This window comes from Podarcis cretensis (genome assembly GCF_951804945.1).
Source record: "Podarcis cretensis genome assembly, chromosome: Z".
Classification (NCBI taxonomy): Eukaryota; Metazoa; Chordata; class Lepidosauria; order Squamata; family Lacertidae; genus Podarcis; species Podarcis cretensis.
This window is the reverse complement of record NC_137184.1, coordinates 43,489,769-43,513,554: the sequence shown is the minus strand read 5'-3', so window position 1 is coordinate 43,513,554 and position 23,786 is coordinate 43,489,769.

Sequence of the window (23,786 nt, the reverse complement as noted above, 5' to 3'; positions counted from 1 at the left end):
GATGAGCACAGAACAAAAGCAGTCATCAAATACCTACATGAGCAACATGGCACATGCAAAAAGGACTCAGAACCAAATCTCAAAATCACCTGAGAGAACAGGAAAGTATTAACCTATCACCAAAAACACAGCAATGCAGGTAGCAATGGGTTTCGTAGGGAGAGCATTTTCATCTGGAAGGGGAGATAACTGAAAATTCCCTCTTTCTTTTGCCCATCTGCTGAGACCTAACTCAATGGGCATACAAAGAAGTGCTTTTGCAGAAGTCCCGAGGATACGGACAGGAACATCCAGGAAGAGATGTTCAGCTAAGTGCTGAGGTCACAAACCATGTAGGATTCTGTAGGACAAAGCCAGCCCAATGAATTTGGCTAGGAAACAAGTCAGAAGTCAATGCAAGTGAGACAGGGGCAGCATTTTCATATTGCTCCATGCAGGAGTCTTTAAAAAATTAAGTAAAAGCATACCCTATGACCTTGGTTGCTCAAAAGAAATCATTTCTTAAAGTTGCCTTTCTCATCTCTTTCTAACACATAACCAAGCAGCATTATGAAAGTGTCAACATAATTACGTTTTTCAATCAAATCCTGCCTCCGGCAGCCTTATTACCATTCCGAAACTATGATTTATTATGTACCGAGTCAACCGCAGATGTAACCTTCAATCTAATAGGGTTTCTTCCATTTTCAAAGCTGACTCCAAACCTAATTCATTCTTTAGCTATGTTTGTGATATTTAGCTCTTGATGGAATAAGGTGTTACAAGCAATTTTTTAAAAAAGAAAAAGAAATCACACATTCTATTCCATCTGGCATGAGGCAATTTTGCTTTTTGGAAAACCTGCAAATGGTTGTTAAATCAACAGGTGTGGCCATGTGTTAGGACACTTAAACTATTGATGCTTTATTTATTCTGGGCTTCACAGCTGTATTCACAGATTGACATCACAAGTTATTTGCATACTCTACTATCTAAAGAGACATGGATTTTTTTGTTTAGAAGGCAGGGGAATAATTGGCCTTTGCTCAGCTGACTAAAGGAATCAGATGTGATGCGGAACAGAAGATTCTTTTAGCTTGCCATAATATTAACTTTTCAATTATACTTATATATTATACATCCTTAAAAGAGTTCAAGTACTGACAGGGATGAGGAAATTGAGACCTTCCAGGCAGAAGTGGCTCATCCAGGTAGGGTGGAGCTGCTTTGCTACCTTACCAGAAAGTAGACACTGTTAGTTTGTTTTTTGCTCTAGAGCTTTCCTATGAAAAGCCCCATTTTACCACTGCAATCCACTGGAAACCCAAACTGCCATTTCCTCCAATTATGTGGGGAAAACTCTGGGGTGAAAAGAAAAGCGTTCAGACACAGAGCTTTAAAGCATGGGGCAAAAGGCAGGTGGGTATAAGACCTTACTTAATTGCAGCTTGCTTAACTGGAGCTGTTGTTATTGGCATCTCTCTGTCTTGGGAGACTATGGATGAGTGCGCCTTCAGGATTAAAGTGAAATCACTGGAGAGTGCCTGCTGTGGCTGTAGAGACCGATATAGGAGAGACATGTTTTGTTGCAGCTGGGGCAGATGGAGGCATCCACTCGTGCTGCTGCAGATGTACCATGGCGTTTCTTCTCTCTGCGCTCCTCCCAGTGGTCATTCATCCTCTGGTCACTGCTATGGATGCAAGACCTGACTGATTGTCCCCAGGCACTGTGGTCATCTGCACACGGCCAGCTTAACTTGTGAATAATGCTTGTTCCAAAAACTTTCAAGAAATCAGTGTTTTAATGTTGCAGCTCCTTTTTCCTGGAACCCCCTGCCTATTTCCCAAGGCACCTTCATTGTATTGTTTTCCATGCATGCTAAAAACATATTTGTTTCAGCAAACATCCCCAGACATTTGTTACTGCTTCTGTTGTTGTTTTTTTAAAAAATTTGTGTTGGTTTTATCTAAATTTTGGTAATTTTATTGGGAAGTATGCATCATTGCATCCTGTCAATGCAAAGATTTCCACCTGTGCAATGGGGCTTTCCCCTCTTTCCTCCCTCTGAGTGTGCCCAAACCTGCTTGGGAACCCCTAGAGGACTGGAAGAACCCCTAGAATGGATTTTGGGAGGCACAGGAAAGGAAAGTCCCATTGTGCAGTGGCGTAGCGTGGGTTATCAGCACCCGGGGCAAGGCAAGTAATTTGCGCCCCCTAACCCATGGATTTGCGCCCCCTAACCCGTGGATTTGCGCCCCCTAACCCGTGGATTTCCCTAACCCCCAGATGTTGCGCCCGGTGCGGCCGGCCCCCCCTGCATCCCCCACGCTACGCCACTGCCATTGTGCAAGCAGAAATGGCAGAACTGACACCCTTGTGCTGGCAGGGTGCATTGCTCAGTGCTGTTTTGGATACAACCCATTGTGACTACTGTTTTTAAAGTCTGTTTCACTTGCTTTTAAAAATTAATACTGTCTACCATTTTACGTAAACTGTTTAGAGATATCAAGTGGTGTTTAAACCTTGATAAATAAATAAACAACCACAGATGTGTCACAAACTAAGACAAGTGCTGCCTGACTCAGACAGAAGATTCATATTGTTTCCTGCAATCACCTTTGGGAAGCCCACAAACATAGCAAGATGGCAACAGCCCTGCCCGCAATATACCTCCCCCAGCAACTGTTATTCAGAAGTATGCTAAATATTAAAACTGCACAGAAACTCACACACTTCTGCAAGGCCATCCCTTTCCCCCCACAAAAATGGCAGATTGCTGTTAACTTGAGGTGGGCTGCAAAATCTGCATGTGTTTTATGGAGGTTGGTGTCTTACCTTAATTGAAAATCAAATAGGAGCTGTTGTTCTTCTGTTGTGGAACAATGAGCTTGACTGCAATGAGAAAGTTGGCTATGTTTTCTGTCAGTAGCATGTGGGGGGGGATGTTGCCACTCACCTGACCTCCACATTGCTGCTGCTTTCAGGGAGGGAGAGGAGCAAGGTCGCAACAAAGTCAGCAAACTGCAAAGACACCGGTGGGAGTGCCAAATTGCCCCCACCAGTACATTTTCCCAGCACCAACCTTGTCTTGGCCTTTACTGATGGATGGATGGATGGATGAAGAACTTGAGTTTCCATTTCTGAAAAACTCTTTAATGCACATAGACAAGGTTAAGGGCACAGCAGGTGAATTGCATGGCTAAGTGTAAGCTGCAACATTGATCCAAGAAGCTGCACACACCCTGCCTCTTCCCTCTGAAGAGTGGGCCATACCAAAGCCTTAACGTGGCAACTTGTAGGTGTTTCTGCTTTGGGCAAGCAAACAGGTGTTTCTGTGAGTGGGTGGGGCCTGTGAAGCTTGTTTCTGTTGGCACTGGCATCTCTTTGCCCTTGGCAATGGGGTGCTAGCTCAGCACACACTAAGTCCCACTCGCGAGATCATCACCTTGTCATAGTGAGTGGATTTACACATTCTTATGAACCCTGTGAGCGAAGCCATCAGGAATCTTGTACCCCGAGTAGGGGCAAACAAAGTGGTAGGGTCATGGGGGGAGGAGCTAGACAAAGAATGACCCAAGAAGTCCTCAATGGCAGAACAGGCAGAAGATAATTAGTGATAATTATCTGAAAAGGCAGATGAAGGCTGCAGCAGATAAGAGACTACCAGCCATCATGTTAACTCATGTCATCAGAATAGAGCCCTTCTGCAAAGACTGTGCATTGATCAGCATGCACTGATCTTCACACATAAAACAAATTCAAGCACAGGCATCTTCCAAAAACCCATCTGCATGGACGACAATCTTACTCAGCCACAAGTGATCACCAAGAGAAAGGGGCTGCTAGCTCAGCAGGGGCAGGCTTTGATCTTTCAAATTTCATCAGTGCCCTGTGCAAGGCCAAAATTCTTCCCCTTGCCTTCCCTTGTCCGCAATGCACTGCACTACAATCAAGCATATCCAATAGGTAGGTCGTGATCTACTGGTAGATTGTGGGGTGTTTCTGTAGATCCTGGCAGATCTTCAGTCCCTCCATGATCTCCCCCCCAAGGGTAAAAAAAAAGCTTTGCCTTTCCCAAAAAAGCTCAACAACTGGTCCATCCAACGGCAATGGGTAGATCACTGCCAGTATTTTTATACTGTGAGTAGATAACAGCCTATTGGGAGTTGAACGTCCCTGGACTACATCATAGTCACAACACCATGTAGCGCCCCCCAGGCTCAGTGTGGTGGAACTGGTTGTGCTGCCCCAAATCCGCCTCTGAGTTCAGTATCCAACTTGTTCTCAGGCGCTTGCCCCAGGAGAGGCTCATAATAAATTATAATAATAATAATACCCCGCCCTCCCCATCCAGAGCCAGGCTCAGGGTGGCTAACACCAATAAAATCACAGTAAAAGCATAATAGGAGGAAAAGAAAAAAATTAAAATACAGGTTAAAATCAAGGCCATAAGGGGAGGGAAACATAAGGGTCAGACTGAGTCCAAACCAAAGGCCAGCTAGAACAGCTCTGTCTTGCAGGCCCTGTAGAAAGATGTCAAATCCCGCAGGGCCCTGGTCTCTTGTGACAGAGCATTCCACCAAGTCAGGGCCAGTACTGAAAAGGGCCTGGTCTAGTTGAGACCAATCTAACCACCTTGCAACCTGGGACCTCCAAAATGTTGTCATTTGTGGACCTTAAGGTCCTCTGCAGGGCATACCAGGAGAGGCAGTCCTGTAGGTATGTGGGTCCTAGGCCTCATAGGTCTTTAAAGGTCAAAACCAGCACCTTAAACCTGACCCTGTACTCCACCGGGAGCCAGTGCAGCTGGTATAGCACCAGGTGAATGCGATCTCGCGGCAAGAACCCTGTAAGGAGCCTTGCTGTGGCATTCTGCACCCGCTGGAGTTTCTGGGTCAGCTTCAAGGGCAGCCCGTGTAGAGCGAGTTACAATAATCGAGCCTGGAGGCGACCATCGCGTGGATCACTGTGGCCAGATCAGGGCAAGAAAGGAGTGACAGGAGGGGCTGGCAGCAGTGGTGGCAATAGGCTTTTGCAGGGGGCTGACCAGAGGAGTCCAGTGTCACAGCAGTAGGACCCTGCTCTGACAACCCACTTGAACCTTTCCCAGGATCCAGCTTCTGACCTTCTGGATCACTGGCCCCTCTGCCAGCTCTGACATTCCTTGAGGCGCTAATGCTACTTCCCTAAACCCACTCTCCTCTGGGTTGTCAAACTCTAACTCCCTGATCTATGCCTCTACCTATTTGGGATATGCCCACCTACTCCATGACAACTCCATGGACTTCATGGCAAATGCTCTCCCCTTCGCCTCTAACCTCCCAGTAAGCAGCAGCAGCAGTGCAAGTAACTGGATATCAGGTGAGCAGCAGTACCCTGTGATGCCATGTGCTAACCACAGAAAATATAGCTAGGTTCCTCCTTGTAGTCATCAAAACTGGGCCACAATCATTAAAGGGAAGCCGAGTTCTGAATCAAAATTGTCTGTATCCTTTACAATGTCTGATCATGCATTTTGTTATACTCCTGTTGAATGTAAGTGGCTTTTGTTACACTTCTGTTTTAAAAGGGAGGAAGTTTGTGCGTGCATTTTCTTTGGGCTTTCTACCTCTTTGCTGTGGTTGTCTTGATGGCATTATACTTTACTCTATGTGTGTGTTTTTCTGTAGATAAAATAAAATGAAACCCGGGCTGTTGAGAAGCCACTGCTAACACGATTTGTTTTGAAAAGTTCAGCATCTCTCCTCTTCCTCTGAAACTTGGTGACATTTTAAGTGGGGGACTAAAATCTGAAGTAAAAGCTGCCTCTGATACTGAACCTGAGCATTCTCCAGATGAATCAACATCTATTAAAAGGCTCCGAGCTCTTCCTTCCGCTGTTCCTTTCATTCCTGGCAATGATCAGATAATGAAAAGATGGGAAGTAATTGATGGACAACATAAAAATAGAGTTTTCAAAAAATAATGATTGGATTTAAGCATAAATCTCCACAATTATTTCCATGTAGCAAGAGCAGAGCTAATAATAAAGGCTTCACATTAAATACCAATGTCATATATTTATGCTATCATGGAGAGTGAATGCATTCTTTACATCCCATTTGGAAAATTTATTATCTACTTATTTTTCACTGCATGACCCAGCAGTACCAGTGGGATGTGTGTGTGTGTTAAGAAAGCATCTTAGATTTATTATATTTGTTGCTTCATATCCTCTGCTAATGTAAAACAGTTACATTTTAGCAGTTTGAGATCAAAATACTGAGCACACATAGGTAGAAGTAAGCTCCATTTAAATGAATGGGACTTCCTTTCATGTATTTGATCCATTGTAGCTCCATTGCAATCAGAACAATTTAAGGCTTTCTTAACTAAGGTCTAGACTGACGATGAAACACTGTGGCCTTTCAGATGTTGTTGAACCCTGCCATAACTTCCCCAGCCCACATGCAACACTTGGGGTACTTTAATTCAAATCTCTGATCTCCACCCCATAGGACTTTTTGACAATTCATTACCAGCCTATCCCCAACACTTGTGGCAATTGACTATGGAACCAAATAGCTGCTAGATTAGGTAGGAACAAATTTGTGGTGGCAAAGAAACCACCAGGTGCCTGTTGCATGAAAAATGTGGGTGGCCGAATCTGCTTTTCATCTCCATTGCAGTGCAGGGAGAGGTTGTAAACTTCCACAGTAAGCCCAGAGGGGTGATGGGGAGATCACCACACCACAGTCCTGGGTTTAATGGGGAGATTTAACCCTTTCCCAGTACTGGACAGCTCTGCTATGGAATCAACTTTATGCAATACCAGAATGAGACTGCACAGTACAGGAACATCATAACTCAAGGGCAGCTAGGAATTCATTTAAAACTGGAGTATGTGAGACATCAGCCAATGTAATTGTGGACTGTTTACCAGATGCATGTATGAATATTACTGTGTGTGTGGAGGGGGGGAGCTTTCTATCTTGCACGGCAGAAGCAATATTGCTTAGAGCCTTGAAAAAGCGACTGACTACCCATTCCATTACTGGACAAATTGTTAATCAATCAGTAGATAACAGGAACCAGGCAAACATTATTTCCATGCATATTCTATGCATTTTGATAAGGGTCCCTTCTAGAGGAAATTATCCCAGCAGTTAAATAACTAAACATGGAGCATCGCTCTAGTGCAGATAAGAATCATGTTAAGATACAGAAAATGGACCGTTAACAATAAACGCTAAGAAACAAAGCCAAGTACTACTAGAGGTAGTTTAAAGATAGCTCAGAAACAGCAAGCTTTCGTTATGCATATTTTAGATTCTTGAAAGAAGCTGCTTTTAAAAAAAAATGGCAATGAAGTGGCATTCAAATAGACCAGGTGGGTCATGGCTAAGGGAGGGGGGAATCTATTTTTAGCTAACTTCAAACATACACATTTCCACATTTTCCCACTCATGAATCACAACGGAATTTCTTTAACATATAAATATGAAGTAAATAAGGCAATTTGTTTAACTTAGGCTGCAACCCCAAGCATGTTTACTTAGAAGTGCCACTGAGTACAAAGGGGCATAATTACTCAAGTAACTATGCCTGCCTTCCTCTTTTCCATGGCCACTCACTGTCCAAGCAAGCAAGCAAGCGCTGGCTGAGTGACCATTCAAGGAGGAGGCGAGAGACACAACAGTGAGGCCCAGCTGGGTTCTGGGACCTAGAAAGCCCCAGCAGCCCACAGGGTGGGATGGGGATTCCTGCATCAGGTCACCTGGTTTACACCTCCTTAAAATTGTGTGCTCAGGGCCATAGTCCCCCCTGCATCCCCCACACTACACCCCTGTACGTTGGTGGGTTGGGTTTGAAGGTCTGGAGAGAATCCCATTGGGCCAGATAGAGAGGTCTTGAGTACCACATTTAGTTCCTGGGGCTGAGGTTCTCCACCTCATTTTTTAAAAAAGTCTCAGGCTGAAATCCTATAAATACTTTTTTTTAAGATTTGTAATTAAAACAACAACATTTTTTCCCTCGAAAACAGACGCATCATAGCATCACTTTGGACAGTAAATGGCAAGCAACTTTCAGGTCTTAGCCCCACTTGCCCACCCAAAAAAAATCCAGGCAGCTCTTCATCACAGGGCAAGTGAAACTAAGCTCCAATTCCTTAGGGTGGGGGATGCAATAATTTGCAGGGTCAGCACACATGTGCCTGTATTATGAGCTGGGAAAGAACTCTCAGGAAACAGATTTCCGAGAGAGCTGGTAAATAGAGAGCTAACGCAGAGCTGAGAGGGATTTGCTCGTCATTCCTTACTGCTAGCTACCCAAATCTTTTGCTCCAGCAATTACAGCTGATGAAACAAGTGATTTGGAAAATCCTGCTTAATTCAGAAAGAGTTCGCAGGGGAATCAGACTTGCCAAAGACTTTAAATTGGGATAACTTTCTTGTTGACGAAGGTATGAATTGTGCCTGCACCATCTTTGACAAGCTGCCAAACTTGGTACTAATTGATAATATTTGCCTTTCAGCAACTTTTTCAAGTGATCAAGGAAACATCATTCTGATATTCAAATTTAACGTTCATTGCAAGAAGTTTGTTTCCAGAGGCGTTCCACAGTTGTCAGAAGATGCTGCCACTTTGTCTAATTGAAATCAAAGAGTGAAAACATATTATGCAAAACATGATCATCACAATAAATTATATAGCTTCATCAATATATACATTGTGGGGTTGTTGTTGTTTTTTGGTAAATCTTGCATAGCTAACATCGGTTTCACCATAGTCATGGGTATTAATCATCTTGGGAGGAGGATACTTTCCCTTTATGTGTGCGTGTGTGTGTTTCATTTTAAATTGCAAATCAAGATTCTAATGACTTTCTTTGGTTTCTCATAAATAAAGTAGAAGAAACTGGTATCATATTAAAAAGTCTGGGTCACATTCACCCACTATTCATTAACTATCTGATCACCTATCACGTGTCTGTGAATCAAATGGTTCGTGCACACTGTTCTAAAAGCATGCAAAGAAGAACATGCAGCTCAAAACTCAGGGGCTGAGATTTTGGAAGAGGCAAGCCTGGATAGTATATTTGGAGGATGAGCAACGTTTCTTAAGGAGACTTTTTTTTAGGATGACTTCTCCTTGGTGGTGACATTCAGTATATTTTGGAGTAGCTGTTTATTTCTGCCTGTGGCAGTGATGGAAGTAGAGCTCTTATCAACAATTGTCACCCATCCGTCTTGAGAGATAATGGACTCCAGGGGTGAAATCAAACTGCTGTGTGAGCAGCACAGAAGTGACCTCCCTGGGGCGCAAGCCTGGGCAGTGTGTATAGAAGTCCTGGGCTGCCCAGAGGACAAGACCCCACTCTCAGCCTCACTGATGTGGTCCAAGGGAAAGCAGAGCAATATGTTTGGCACTAGCTTGGCTGCATGAGCTGCCAGGAGGAGGCGTACGAGGCACCATCCAACCGTCTTAGGCAGCCAGTCCCTGGCACATTGCCGGGACAGCTTAACCATCAAATGTCTGGGGCAAGTGTACCCGGCTTGCCCCCACCATCTGCCTGGTCTTAAGGACTCCACTCCAGATTTCTGTAGGGTTTACCCTTTAGCCTTTTCTTCTCTTGAAGATATCCCACAAGGCAGTGAAAGATTAGGATCAGAGTTTCCCATTGGATGGGCTACCTTCTCACATTGACAAGCCCCATCTGCATCTCACTTCCCCACATGCAGAAAATGTGGACCATTGGAACCACTATTGGTCATGTCCACTGAGTCCACCAGAGCCTGTCTTCACATGCAGGGCAAGTCCCTAATTCACTGAAGGTCTGAGATGCATGGGTTACCTTCATCTGGTTTAGCTGGCCAGTCCAAGTCATTCCCTGGATGTGGCCACTGTCACATGCTGACAGCTTCTAGGAGGCATAGGTGAGAGCTGAGTGCAGGGTGATGACCAAAGATGGAGCACAACATGTCCCCCACCAGTGGTACTACTCCCCTAACACCCTGTACAACAACAGCTGGCATATATTCTCCCTTTTTGCCATAACGGCTCAGACATAGGATTAAACCTTAGCTGAGGTCTCCCAAGCAAGTTCTATGGCTATGTGGCGATTAGAACCTTGGTCTCCTCAGTCTACTCCAGTATTAGTACCAAGGCCATCTTACCCATAGGCACTAAGGGTGTGGGGCACCCAGGCGCCGGACTCTCAGGGGTGTCACGCCGAGAGTCCAGGGCCCAAGAGTTGAGTCCAGGGAAGAGCCCACCTGTTGGTTGGAGTGCTGCGGCAGGCTCATCTGCCGTGGGTGGCTCTGCGGTGCAAGTTTGGGGGCAACTGAGCCAGTGAGACGCTGAGGCGGCCGGCCGGCTCCGCCCTCCTGTGCACCTGGGACTGCATGGGCAACCTGGGGGGGGGGAGGGTGCCGGGCAGATCTTTGCACCCCGGCACTGCATATGCTTAAGACAGCCCTGATTAGTACTATTGCAGCTCACCTCATTTTCTAACCTGCTTGAGTCCTTGATGGAGGGCAGGCTTGCACCATCTGTGACTCACTAACCTATACTTCAGACAGTGTGCGCACACACACACACACCATTTCCCCAACCATCCCTTCCTTACCTGACAATAAGAACATAAGAATAGCCCTCCTGGATCAGGCCAACAGCCCTTCTGGTCCAGCATCCTGCTCTCAAAGTGACCAACCAGGTGTCTTTGAGAAACCCACTAGCAGGACCTGGGTATAACAGCACTCTCTCCACTTGTGAGTCATAGTAACTGGAATAGAGAGGCAAAGTGCCTCTAACAATGTAGGTTATATATAGCCATCATGGCTACAGTTTACCATGTTGTGTGCTAGTACTGGCCTACTTGTGAGGCTTAGAAAATGATCCTGGATCTTTTCTCCTGTAGGTCACCAGTGGTGCAGTTCTGATGGAGTTTGTGGTGTGCTTTCCATATTTATATGAAGAGGAAGCTTTGAGGTTTCAACATAGCATCACAAATATTTCACTGGCATGTCCCTGTTAACATCCACGGCAATTAAGTGGCCGCAGCATCCCCAAAACATGGTGCATTTACAACCCTTTTCTTGCTGCAAGCACTTGAGTTAAGTAGCATTACCATGGCAACGGAGTGCGATATTTAAAGGCTCCGAGAAAGCTACATTTCAGCTGATAATTCATCCCGAGCTGCCATGTACTTTTCTCTCCATTATCCAAGACTGTGTTTAGCAAAAGCATTCAAAGCCTCCTGGTTTTTACAGCATAAAGCAAGGCTTCTCTTGACACATTATTTTGAAAGAATATCACCAAATATTCAGTAAACAAAAGTAGACCCTTTCTCTTCACATCAAAATCAATATATTTTAACACTTCAAAGACCACTGAGGTTTATATTCTAACATGGGGGCGGGGGGGGGGACCTGGATCCCAGCATGATTTCTGTCATTTGAGGACTAATTCGTATGCAGTGCTGACCATGGGTGGGAAATCCTCTTGACTTCTGAGCTAGTTGTCAGATTAGTTTATCTGCAGGAAGCACTCACCTACAGAGCACAGCAATAATCTAGGGGGCAACTCTTTATTCTAACCTTCCCATATGCTTGTAAAAGGAAGTACTTGAAGTGAATAAATAGCTTTTCTGCATTGTTGTTGTTGTTGTTGAAATTTGTATCTCACCCTTCCTCCCAAAGTATCTAAAAGCAGTTCCAGTGATGATACAGCCTGGGGAAGACCTCTACCTTAAAAGGCTTGTTGAAAGAGGAAGATCTTTATAAGGTGCTGAAAAGGAAAAGAGATGGTACCTGTCTTACATTTAATGGGAATTCCAAAGGATAGGTTCCACAACACTTAAGGCCTGATTCCCAACATGGTACAGAAGACGTGGGATAACCAGTATTATATAACCATCGTGCTTAAGTCTAATTAATGCATGAAGGGGTTAACTTCATAAAGGAAACTATTCTGCCAGGCTTAGCTATGCCACTTCCCCTCACCATGGTAGGAAATAAGTAATCGGCCTATTGTTCCCCTTCTCCCGGTCTACCTGAAAAACTCAGTGTGTGAAAATGTTTGAGCTGGTTACTCCAGCTCAGCCATATCACTCTCACCAGTCACTCTTGAGTTCCTACATTAACAATTTAGGAACTTTCACCACTTTGTAACTAAGCTAAATTTTACTACTGGTACAACCTTTTTGACTGGTGTATGGAAAAGCACATGAACCTGATCTTTGTAGAATTTGCAGGTAAACCACTTTTTTAATCTTACCAAATATGTGGTCTTTTCCTATGCTGGGGAAAGATGGAAATTTTGGAACTCACTTGGAATGGCTTATTCTAAAGGTCTAACAGTCTGCATTTCCATACTTTATTTTGCTGCATACTTTGTGATTTTAAATATCTGCAGGGGTTGTGTCATCAAAAACTACTTGCTCTAAGTGTGGGTCCAGGAATTCTCCTTCCTATACTTCCTTTTTTGCACCAATAGAAGGGCCTTCCTAATACCTGCATGAGGCCCACACCTGCAGAGTGCAGAGATCAATTGGGTAGATCGGTGAGAGGATCTTAGCAAATACAGAGAGCTTTGACTGCATTCAGGACACTTTATATACACTTCCTCATAATTTCTACAGCAACCTGCAAGATTTTTGAGAAGATTACAAGAAAACATCAATCAATAGTACTGCTGATTGAAAATGCATTGCCTGGGACCCCCTAGAATGTCATAACAGGAAGAAGATGTGTCTCTAAGCCACAACACAACATTACTGTTCCCCTACATCCAAACAGAAAGCCTTATGGGTCCCACTATCTAACTATACAACTTAACCCATCATGGTCTCCCTGGTTACCCTGGTTCTGCTGGAGAGGGGAGAGAAATTCAGCTTAGTCTGCATTATAATGCAAAACTTCCTACTTCATGTTTCCCACAATAACATGTGTACAAAAATGCAGCTATCTATCAAAACCCACACTTTTCTGAATTTTTCAGTGCAGCTCTCCAGTCATATAAGGTTTACAAAGATATGTATGGGGGGTGCACAAAGATGCACATCTTTGTGAAAATAACTTGCAAAAAATGCATTATATTGGGGGGGGGATTGCTTGTTAAAAATGTGTATATTAGGTAAAAATGCATAGAAGATGTGTTGGTTGGGAGAATTCATACTAGAATGCTGATTAATTTCTGTGCGGAATAAAAAAAAAAGAAATCATAAAGTGATGAGGAAATGAGATGAACTGAAATCTGGAAATATGAGAAACAGAGAAATTAACCCTAGGCCCTGCCAAGATACCTGATGTTGAGCTCACACACCTCCAAATTGATTAAATTAGATGATCTCTCTCCTCGATCTGAACCATGCAAATGGTGGGGGGTTGTGTGTGGTCTTCCACCTCTGATATTCTCAGTTGAAGGACCACAGCTCACTGGCTGAGCATCTGCCTTCCATGAAGAAGATCCACAGTTCAATCCTTGGCAGCTCCAGGTATGACTTGGAATACCCCCAACTGAAACCTTGGAAAGTCACTGCTAGTCCATGTACATGATGCTGATCTAGAGGGATCAATGATCTGATGAAATGCAGCTTTAAATGCATTTAAATGCAGCTGTGGATATATGGACTAAGTCTGTCTTAAACCAAAAGCTCATACAATGTCTCCAGAGCAAAGATGTGTCCCTCCCTCCATGAAAATGAACCCAGTTATTTTCTCATTAAGCCACCAAGCTTTCATTTTAAATCTCAGAGACAGCAAAAAGAAATTCTAAACACTGGCCTCTTTTCATGATTTCTCTTGGGATTTCAACCAGGCAGCTGAAGGCAGCTGCTCTAATTAGCACAGCAAACAGCAAGTTTGCTTAGAAGTAAGACTCAGGCAGAACGGGCAGGGGGGGGGGGGGAGACATGAGAAATATTTGTTGGTATGTCCACTGAAGTATATGGATTATGGCAAACCAAAGGGGAAACCAGCAATGTGGGAAGGATTTGTGGAAAAGGTTTCAGCTACAACAGGCAATCTCCCAGGGACCACAGGGAGGTAGGCAGGGCATAGGCAAAATTGGGTGGAATAAAGGATCTGGTAGGCTACATTCTAGCCATGCAAAAACCAGCAATTTTGACATCTCTTCATACAGGCGGTCAAGAGCAATATTCTGAAGGAACATATTTCCCTACATGAACATCCCCAGCAGGCTTTGCTGTCTTCTGTGGAGGTACCGGTATTTCAGTACTGCCATCTTCTCGGCCCTGTTGAGTGAGGATGTGAAAGGGGGTCTTCTGAGGGGCTGCTCTCAAATTGTGGCACACCCTTCCACAGGAGGCTAAGCTGTCCCACTCTCTGCTTCCTTTCTCCAGCGGGAAAAGACTTTTCCATTCCAACAGTCATTTGGCCTCAAACTGAGGTGGAGGTGGGGTTGGGGTGTTGTACTTTTATTCTTTTATTGTTCTTTTAAATGGTTGTAAGTGCTTTCAGGGCTGCTTTTAATAGGGTTATATTTTTAATCGTTTAAAAATATTTCTGTTTGGTGTGTGTGTGTGTGTGTGTGTGTGTGTGTGTGTGTTGTATCCGTTTTAAATTTGTGCTGTGAAGTACCTTGGGCTTTGCATTGGGAGAAAGGGGGGGTATACAGTAAATACATAAATTAATAAGCATTTCACAACGGAAAGACACATTTCAGCCAGTCAATGAGGGTGCAGACTAGGGCTGCTCATGGGAGTGACCCGATGGGTGTCCATCCAGGGCCAGATAGGGAAAGCCTGAGGCTTTTACCATCCCTGGGCTTTGTAGCATCATTCCTAGAGACTTTCTTGGTGAGGGTGGGGGAGATGGCAATGACCCTCAACACCTCATCTAATTGTGAGGTACTTCCACCTGAACTTTTGCTACCATCATACTCACATAGCAACACTTGAAAACACCAAGAGCCTTTTTTTGCATTTTCCCCAAATGTAGTGAGGAATTAGTGGCCTGAATTAGTGCTGGGCTGAAATCTGTCCAGTTTATCAAAGGATTTTTTTCCCCCTGTGAAGGAAGATGCCATGTCTTTCTATCTCCTTCTCAGAGGACTTGAGAAGTTATTTGGAATTTTTCTGGGCACCGGTTATTTAGCATATTTTCACTGCTAGGTGCCCAAGAGTGGTATAGGTGGTTTTTCCATACCTGTAATTGTAGAATGAAAGGAAACTCACAAACACCTCTTGACAGCCTCAAGCTTCAGACAGACACATCAAAACCCCAGCACCCCACCCATGTGAATTGCACCAAAATTCTCTATCCCCTTTGATACTTCTAAAATATAAGTTATTTTCCCATTAATTGGTGGAAAATTGTCAAAGAAAAAATGAAGGCATTGTTGTCAGCACAGTACTAGGCTGAACACTTTAGCTGGGCCCTACATTTGACCATTGGGACATGGGTGGCGCTGTGGGTAAAACCTCAGCGCCTAGGACTTGCCGATCGCATGGTCGGCGGTTTGAATCCCCGCGGCAGGGTGCGCTCCCGTTGCTCGGTCCCAGCGCCTGCCAACCTAGCAGTTCGAAAGCACCCCCGGGTGCAAGTAGATAAATAGGGACCACTTACCAGCGGGAAGGTAAACGGCATTCTGTGTGCTGCGCTGGCTCGCCAGATGCAGCTTGTCATGCTGGCCACATGACCCAGAAGTGTCTGTGGACAGCGCTGGCTCCCGGCCTCTAGAGTGAGATGAGCGCACAACCCTAGGGTCTGTCAAGACTGGCCCGTACGGGCAGGGGTACCTTTACCTTTACCTTACATTTGACCATACTCTACTCTCCCAGTATGAATACTTGAAAGGATTTGAAGTCTAGTGAATGCACTTTTCTTTCTCTCCTTTAATATTGATTTATTTCAAATTCTTAAGCAGGTGCTTGCAAGCATGCAAAGATCTCCTGTTCCTTAAAACTGATTCAACTCCTTTCTCTTGTTTAATTCAGTCATCCAGAGAGAATGACTAAATTAACCATCCATTATATTAAAGCTTAAAGATAAGGAAGCTTTTTTGCTTCTTCTCTTCTTATAGCACTTATGAGGCACATGTCTCAGCTGAGCCCTGATAGATTCATCCTCATCCAGGAGAGAGCTGGAAATAATGATAAGGAATTTTAGGTCTGGCCTAGCATTGGAGCACACTGCTGCCTATCAAAATCAGATGACAACTGCAAAAGTTTAAAGTGGATCTGGTGTCAGGTGATACGGTCAGAGAAACAAAATGAGGAAGCAGAGAGTGACAAATCAATGAGGTCCTAAGGATAATGAGGCAAGTTACATTGCTGCAGAGCAGACATCCCCAGTCTGGTTGCCTCCACAAGCCCCATCAGCCCCACCAGAATGCTGGAAATTGTTGTTCAACAAGGTATGGGGGAGCACCAGGTTACAGACCATTGCTGCAGAGTCATGTGTTACAAAGAAGGGCTGTAACTATGAGCTCATCTGCAGAATGCATTTAAAGCAGTTTCATACCACTTTAAACAGTTATGGCTCCCCCCAAAGATTTATGGGAAGTGTTGCTTGTTAGGGGTGCTGGGAGCTGCAAGGAGCCCCCCCCCCCACAAGGAGTTACTATTCTCATAGTTCCCAAGGAAGATAGGTTGGTTTATCTGGGAACTCTGGCTATCTTAGTGGAACAGAGCTCTCCTAACAACTCTTGACATACTTAACAACCTACTGGTATTGTTTGGCAGAAGCCATTATGGTTTAAAGCGGTATGATATTGCTTTCAGTCTATAGTGCAGATGGGGGCCCCAGATGTGGAGGAACGCCTATGGGAGCTTCCAGATTCAGAGCCCATGAAGTTCCACTGAAATGACTAGAATAAGTTCACCCAAGTCTGCTGATATCTCCTCTCTAGCTCATGGGTGGTGCTGTTTTTGTTGCATGAGGATCCATATTGGCATAATGGATTTTCTGTTAGTATATTGCAGGAATGAAGCTCCTCAGGTCTGGGAGTGAAATGTAGCCTTCCAGGTTTGCCGCTTCTTGGTCTAGAGCTGTCTCTTCAGCTACACACCCCTCTTCCCATACCACACATCTAACAAAGCCTACTTTGCTCACAAACCCTTGAATATTCTTGCCTGGCTGGAATGTGTTCTTGGCTGGAGGATGGGGAATGTGTGTATAAGCTAGCCTGCTATACAAAAATAAAATTCCCATCCATTGCTCTGCTTTCCCCCTGGAAAGTCGCCAAAAGAGAATGTGACCTTCTGGTTGAATAAACTCTCCCATTCCTAGTATCTGGGATTCCAGAAGTTTTACTTTTATCCCCTTTTCTGGCTAACAAAGAAATATACTCTGCCTGCTGCTGTATTTCAGGTTTTTACCTCTCAAGTTCTTTTTGTCTGTCTAGCTTTGTCTAATAGGAAAATCTGCACATGAGCATAAATCTGGGGTCCTAGAAGAGGTCAAATCCTCTTCATCACTTAGAAGGACTGTGCAGAAAAATATGCTTGCATGCACATCCTGTAAAGTTACTACATTATCTGCCCCTCACATTTCTTTTCATTCCACATACTGGTATGTGTAACAAAAAAAGGTAAGAACAACTTGCTAGTCCAGCATCCTGTTCTCAAAGTGGCCCGTCAGGTGCCTATGTGAAGCCCACAAGCAAGATCTAAGCACAATAACACTCTTACTTCCTGTGGCTTCCAGCATCTGGTATTCAGAAGCATACTGCCACTCACAGTGAAGGGAGAACATGGTTAGTAGCATTCACAGCCTTATCCTCCATGAATTTGCCTAGTCTTTTGTTGTTGTTTAGTCGTTTAGTCAGGTCCGACTCTTCGTGACCCCATGGACCAGAGCACGCCAGGCACGCCTGTCTTCCACTGCCTCCCACAGTTTAGTCAGACTCATGCTGGTAGCTTTGAGAACACTGTCTAGCCATCTCGTCCTCTGTCGCCCCCTTCTCCTTGTGCCCTCCATCTTTCCCAACATCAGGGTCTTTTCCAGGGTCTTCTCATGAGGTGGCCAAAGTATTGGAGCCTCAGCTTCAGGACCTGTCCTTCCAGTGAGGACTCAGGGCTGATTTCCTTCAGAATGGATGGATTTGATCTTCTTGCAGTCCATGGGACTCTCAAGAGTCTCCTCCAGCACCAGAATTCAAAAGCATCAATTCTTCGGTGATCAGCCTTCTTTATGGTCCAGCTCTCACTTCCATACATCACTAGCCTAGTCTTTTAAAGCCATCCAAACCGATGATCATCACTTCCTCTTGTGAGAGTGACGTGTGAAGAAGTGCTTTCTTTTCTTCTGTTCTGAATCTTCAAACCTCCATTTTTTTATGTCCCCAAGTTCATGTGATGGGAGAGGGAGAAAAACATTTCTCTAGCTATTTTCTCCATGCCTTCATAATTTTATACATTCTATCATGATACCTCTTACTCATACTTTTTCTATTAAAAAAAAAAGCCCCCAAATGCTGCAACCTTTTCCTCTGATGTGACTTGCTCTATCCCCTTGATCTTGTCTGAACTTTTTCCAACTATACAATATCATTTCTAGTCACCCTGAAAAGAGAAAATCCAGCTAAACTCCACTTTTAGGGTATGGACATCAAGTCACTAGTACTCATATTATGAATTCTTCAGAGCAGTAATGAGATTAATGTAGTATAAAGCCTTGTGGAATGTTTAAAGCAGAACTGAACAAATGATACATATGCATGACAGTTGAACTTTCAAAATTCAGACAAGGTAATTATGAGGCATGTGTAACATAACAGTTTTTAAAACATGGGTGTGTGATGGATGGGCAGAAAGACAGCTGTAATTTTCTGTTTTATTTTATTTATTTTTTAAAAAGAGGTGTATGAACTTTGAAAAGAAAGGGGGCATGAAAAACAATTTCAGTGAAAGTTTTTTCTTCTTCTAAGTAGGCAGATACATTCAAACGGCTTATGTAGAAGTCCCTCTCAGTTCAATTGGATTTATTTGCTACTATCTAGAGTTGCAGTTTAAGGAATGAGGATTCTTTAGCGAATTGGAGGATTTTGTTGGTTTCAGAATTAACTGAAGCACACTTGAACCAAATGGAATGGAATATATATTGAGGAGAAAGTCTAAACAGCACCAAGCAAGATTTAATACGTAACTGACCAGATAGATTAAATATTTACTTATGAAGATTTCAAGAGCTTTGACATTTGATAGCTAAGCATCAAATAATTTCAAACTTCTGCAGGTGGTATTATGTAAGATTCGGACGAATTCAATATTTGGATTCAGGCTTAACAGCCGCTGCTCATTCCCACTTGTTAAAATGAAAATTTTACTCAAGATATCTCTACCTGTTCCAGATACTTCAGAGGCAACCCAGCTGGCTTTCCACGGGCACCAATGCACAAATCCATCCATCTTGTATGCTCTCATTTAAAGGTTAAGTGCAGCCTTGAAGAAGGTCTAGACCTGCTAGATCAAAGTGGACTCATTCGCTAGTCTGAAAGGACATTTTGTGTGAGTGGGAGACCATTGAAGGACAGGGCAGATGCTTTGGCAAATGTTGTACAGATGTATTAGAATTACCAGTTCCTTAATGAAGGTGATTTGGAAGAGGCAAGTCTAAAGGAACAGTTCCTGCAAAATGCAGTGGATAGCTTCCTCCATGTGCTTTGGATTCATAGGAACCCATTCTCTTCGGATGGCAATGCGTTTGAATTCTTAACTATTATTCCCACTAAAATGAATGAAACAAATGGGGCTCTTTGTTCCATTATTTAATGAATGATTCAAATGAATACACACCTCTCATTCTGCCTTCTCCACCTGCTGTCAGGGATTCTTCATCTGGATACACGGGGTCTTATACATCAGCAATTTGGAACATGTGGTCCTCCAGACATTGTTGGACTCCAATTCCCATCGGTCCTAGCCGTCATGGTCAATGGTCAGGAATGATGGAAGCTGCAGTCCAGCAATACCTGGATGGTGACAGGTTTTCCCATTTATGTTATACACACAAAGCTTGTTCTCTTCTGCTGAATCTAGCCTGTACCAGGTAAATTGTATTGTAATCATTCAGAAGCCATTGAGACACTTCATCACACTCGACAGAATAAGACATGGCGAAGTCTGCTGCTTGTTTTTCAGTTGCCATTCTTTATTTCCAAGTTGAAAATAGATTACGAGGATTATTAGATTTCAAAAAGATAATGCTCTACCCAGGCAAGCAAAACACACAAAGCCAAAAAAATGGCTCTGTAATTGTTTGAGCAGGAAATGTGGTTATTTACAGCAAATGAAATTAATGTGTTACAAGCTTACCTTTTGTTAGACACTTTATGAGCCATAGGAATAATGTGAGGACATGCAAATTGTGGTTTGTTTGGGTTTTTTTAATATATAAAAAAAATCCCACTCCCCATTATCATAAAAGACACATACTTACCTCTGTGAATTATATTCTCATAATGAATGATGAACACAGTATATTATTTCAATATAATTATCACTCCAGGTGGTGTTCATTTGGTGATTACAGGAATGTGTGTACAGCTTATTTGTGCTTTGCTAACACATTATGAATACCAGCATATTCATTTTTTCCCCAGTGTGCTCAAGTTTGGGGATCCCTGGTATAGAAGAGCACATGGAAGATCACGGGGTTTCCATGCAAGAGCTCCCAACTTCAATCCCTAACTGGGGCTGTAAATGGGGCTGTTGCCATTCACAAGAACATGCAATCCCCATGCATCAAAACAAAGGCACAGCTAGTCTAAATCTTGAGAACATAAAAAAAGCCTGCTGGATCATGATAATGGCCCATCTATTCCAGCATCCTGTTCTCACTGTGACCAACCAGATGTATGCAGGGAACCCACAAGCTGGACCGTAGCACAAGAGCATTCTGCCCTCCTGTAACTTAGATGCGTAGCAGAAGCTTGGAAGCAAGACCTGAGTGCAACTGTGCTCTCCCCACTGGCATTCAGCAGCTAGTATTCAGAGGCATACTGTGTCCTGCTTCATGACCAACAAACACACAAGGGCTCTTATATCCAAGTACAAAAGATACCTTTAATCAGGCAATTGATGGTACAGGCTTGGCAGCAGACACAGAGTTCAGGATTCACAATTCAGAAGTTCAGGAGTCAGTCAAAATAGAAAAAACCAAGGTGTCCCAACAGTTTCAGCTCCCCACCTGTCAAGCTTTAAAACAGGAAGTGCCACTCACTCACTTTGTGAGAATGTCAGGGTTGGAAAATACTGTTCCTCTAGGGTAGGTGGGTCTTCTGCCATCAGTGAAGGCAGTTCTAGGTCACAAGTTCTTGGTCACAATAAGGCACCCTCCTGATCAGACATTGCCATTTCTTGAAGTGCCTTCCTCCTTGGCGGCCCACAAACCTCCCCATCCTCCACTGAGACTATGTTTTGTCAGACGTTCATCAGGGAGGAACCAGCATCTTCCCCCCCCCCCTTTCAAAGTGGCCGGTTTTGAGGTATTCCAGGACCCTTTCTGCAGCACCGGTTTCCTCCAATCACCCCGCTCTCCCATTTCTTCTATCTCCTCCTGTGTCAGGGCCTGCCAGGCCAACCCAACATAACCATGAGGTTCACAGCAAACCATAGTTATCACAACTAGCAGACATTGATATCCTTATCTGCATGAATTTGCCTAGTCTTCTTTTAAAACCATCCAATTTGGTGGCAATCACTGCCTCCTGTGGGAGCAAGTACTATAGATTTACTATGCACTACGTAAATCACTGGATCACTACCTTGTCATGGTGAAGGGGTTTGAATAACTCAGAGAAGCTATGAGCTATGCCGTGCAGGGCCACCCAAAAAGGACAGGTCATAGTGGAGAGTTTTGACTAACGTGATCCACCTGGAGCAGGAACCGGCAAGCCACTCCAGTATCCCTGCCAAGAAAGCTCCATGGACGAAAACAACAGGCATATAAAAGTTATGATGCTGGAAGATGAGCCCCTCAGGTTGGAAGGCATCCAACATGCTACTGAGCGGAGGACAAGTACAAGTAGATCCAGAGCTGATGAAGTGGCTGGGCCAAAGCCGAAAGATCACTCAGTTGCGGATGTGCCTGGAAGTGAAAGGAAAGTCCAATGCTGTAAAGAAAAATATTGCATAGGAACTTGGAGTCTAAGATCCATAAACCATGGGAAGTTGGATGTGGTAAAAAATGAGATGGCAAGAAAAAATATTTACATCCTGGACACCAGTGAAGTAAAATGGACGAGAATGGGTGAATTCGGATAGGATGATAATCATATCTACTACTGTGGGCAAGACTCCCATAGAAGAATGGAGTGGTCCTCATAGTCAACAAAAGAGTGGCAAAAGCTGTACTGAGATACAATCTCAAAAATGATAGAACGATCTCGATACGAATCCAAGGCAGACCTTTTGACATCACAGTAATCCAAGTTTATGCAGCAACCACTGGTGCTGAAGAAACTGAAATTGACCAATTCTATGAAGACTTACAACACCTTATAGAAATGACACCAAAGAAGGATGTTCTTCTCATTATAGGGGATTGGAATGCTAAAGTAGGGAGTCAAGAGATAAAAGGAACAACTGGCAAGTTTGGCCTTGGAGATCAAAATGAAGCAGGGCAAAGGCTAATAGAGTTCTGCCAAGAGACCAAGCTGGTCATCACAAACACTCTTTTCCAACAACACAAGAGACGGCTCTACACATGGACATCACCAGATGGGCAGCATCAAAATCAGATTGATTATATTCTCTGCAGCGAAAGATGGAGAAGCTCTATACAGTCAGCAAAAACAAGACCTGGAGCTGACTGTGGCTCAGATCATCAGCTTCTTATAGCAAAATTCAAACTTAAACTGAAGAAAGTAGGAAAAACCACTGGGCCAGTAAGATACAATCTAAATCAAATCCCTTATGAATACACAGTGGAAGTGAGGAACGGTTTTAAGGATTTAGATTTGGTGGACAGAGTGCCTGAAGAACTATGGATGGAGGCTCGTAACATTGTACAGGAGGCAGCAACGAAAACCATCCCAATGAAAAGGAAATGCAAGAAAGCAAAGTGGCTATCCAACGAGGCTTTACAAATAGCAGGAGAGAGAAGGCAAGCAAAATGCGAGGGAGATTGTGAAAGATACAGGAAATTGAATGCAGATTTCCAAAGAAAAGCAAGAAGAGGCAAAAGGGCCTTCTTAAACGAACAGTGCAAATAAATAGAGGAAAACAATAGAATGGAAAAACCAGAGATCTGTTCAAGAAATTGGAGATATGAAAGGAATATTTCATGCAAAGATTACCATAATAAAGGTCAAAAGCGGTAAGGACCTAACAGAAGCAGAAGACATCAATAAGTTGTGGCAAAAATACACAGAGGAATTATACCAGAAAGATATGGATGTCTCGTACACCCCAGGTAGTGTGGTTGCTGACCTTGAGCCAGACATCCTGGAGAGTGAAGTCAATTGGGCCTTAGAAAGAACTGCTAATAACAAAGCTAGTGGAAGTGATGACATTGCAGTTGAACTATTTAATTTTTTAAAAGATGATGTTGTTAAGGTGCTACACTCAATATGCCAACAAGTTTGGAAAACTCAGCAGTGGCCAGAGGACTGGAGAAGATCAGTCTACATCCCAATCCCAAAGAAGGGCAGTGCCAAAGAATGTTCCAACTACCGCACAATTGCGCTCATTTAACACACTAGCAAGGTTATGCTTAAAATTCTGCAAGGCAGGGTTAAGCACTATGTGGACCGAGATCTCCCAGAAGTGCAAGCTGGGTTTTGAAGGGGCAGAGGAACCAGAGACCAAATTGCAATCATGCGCTGGATTATGGAGAAAGCTAGAGAGTTCCAGAAAAAC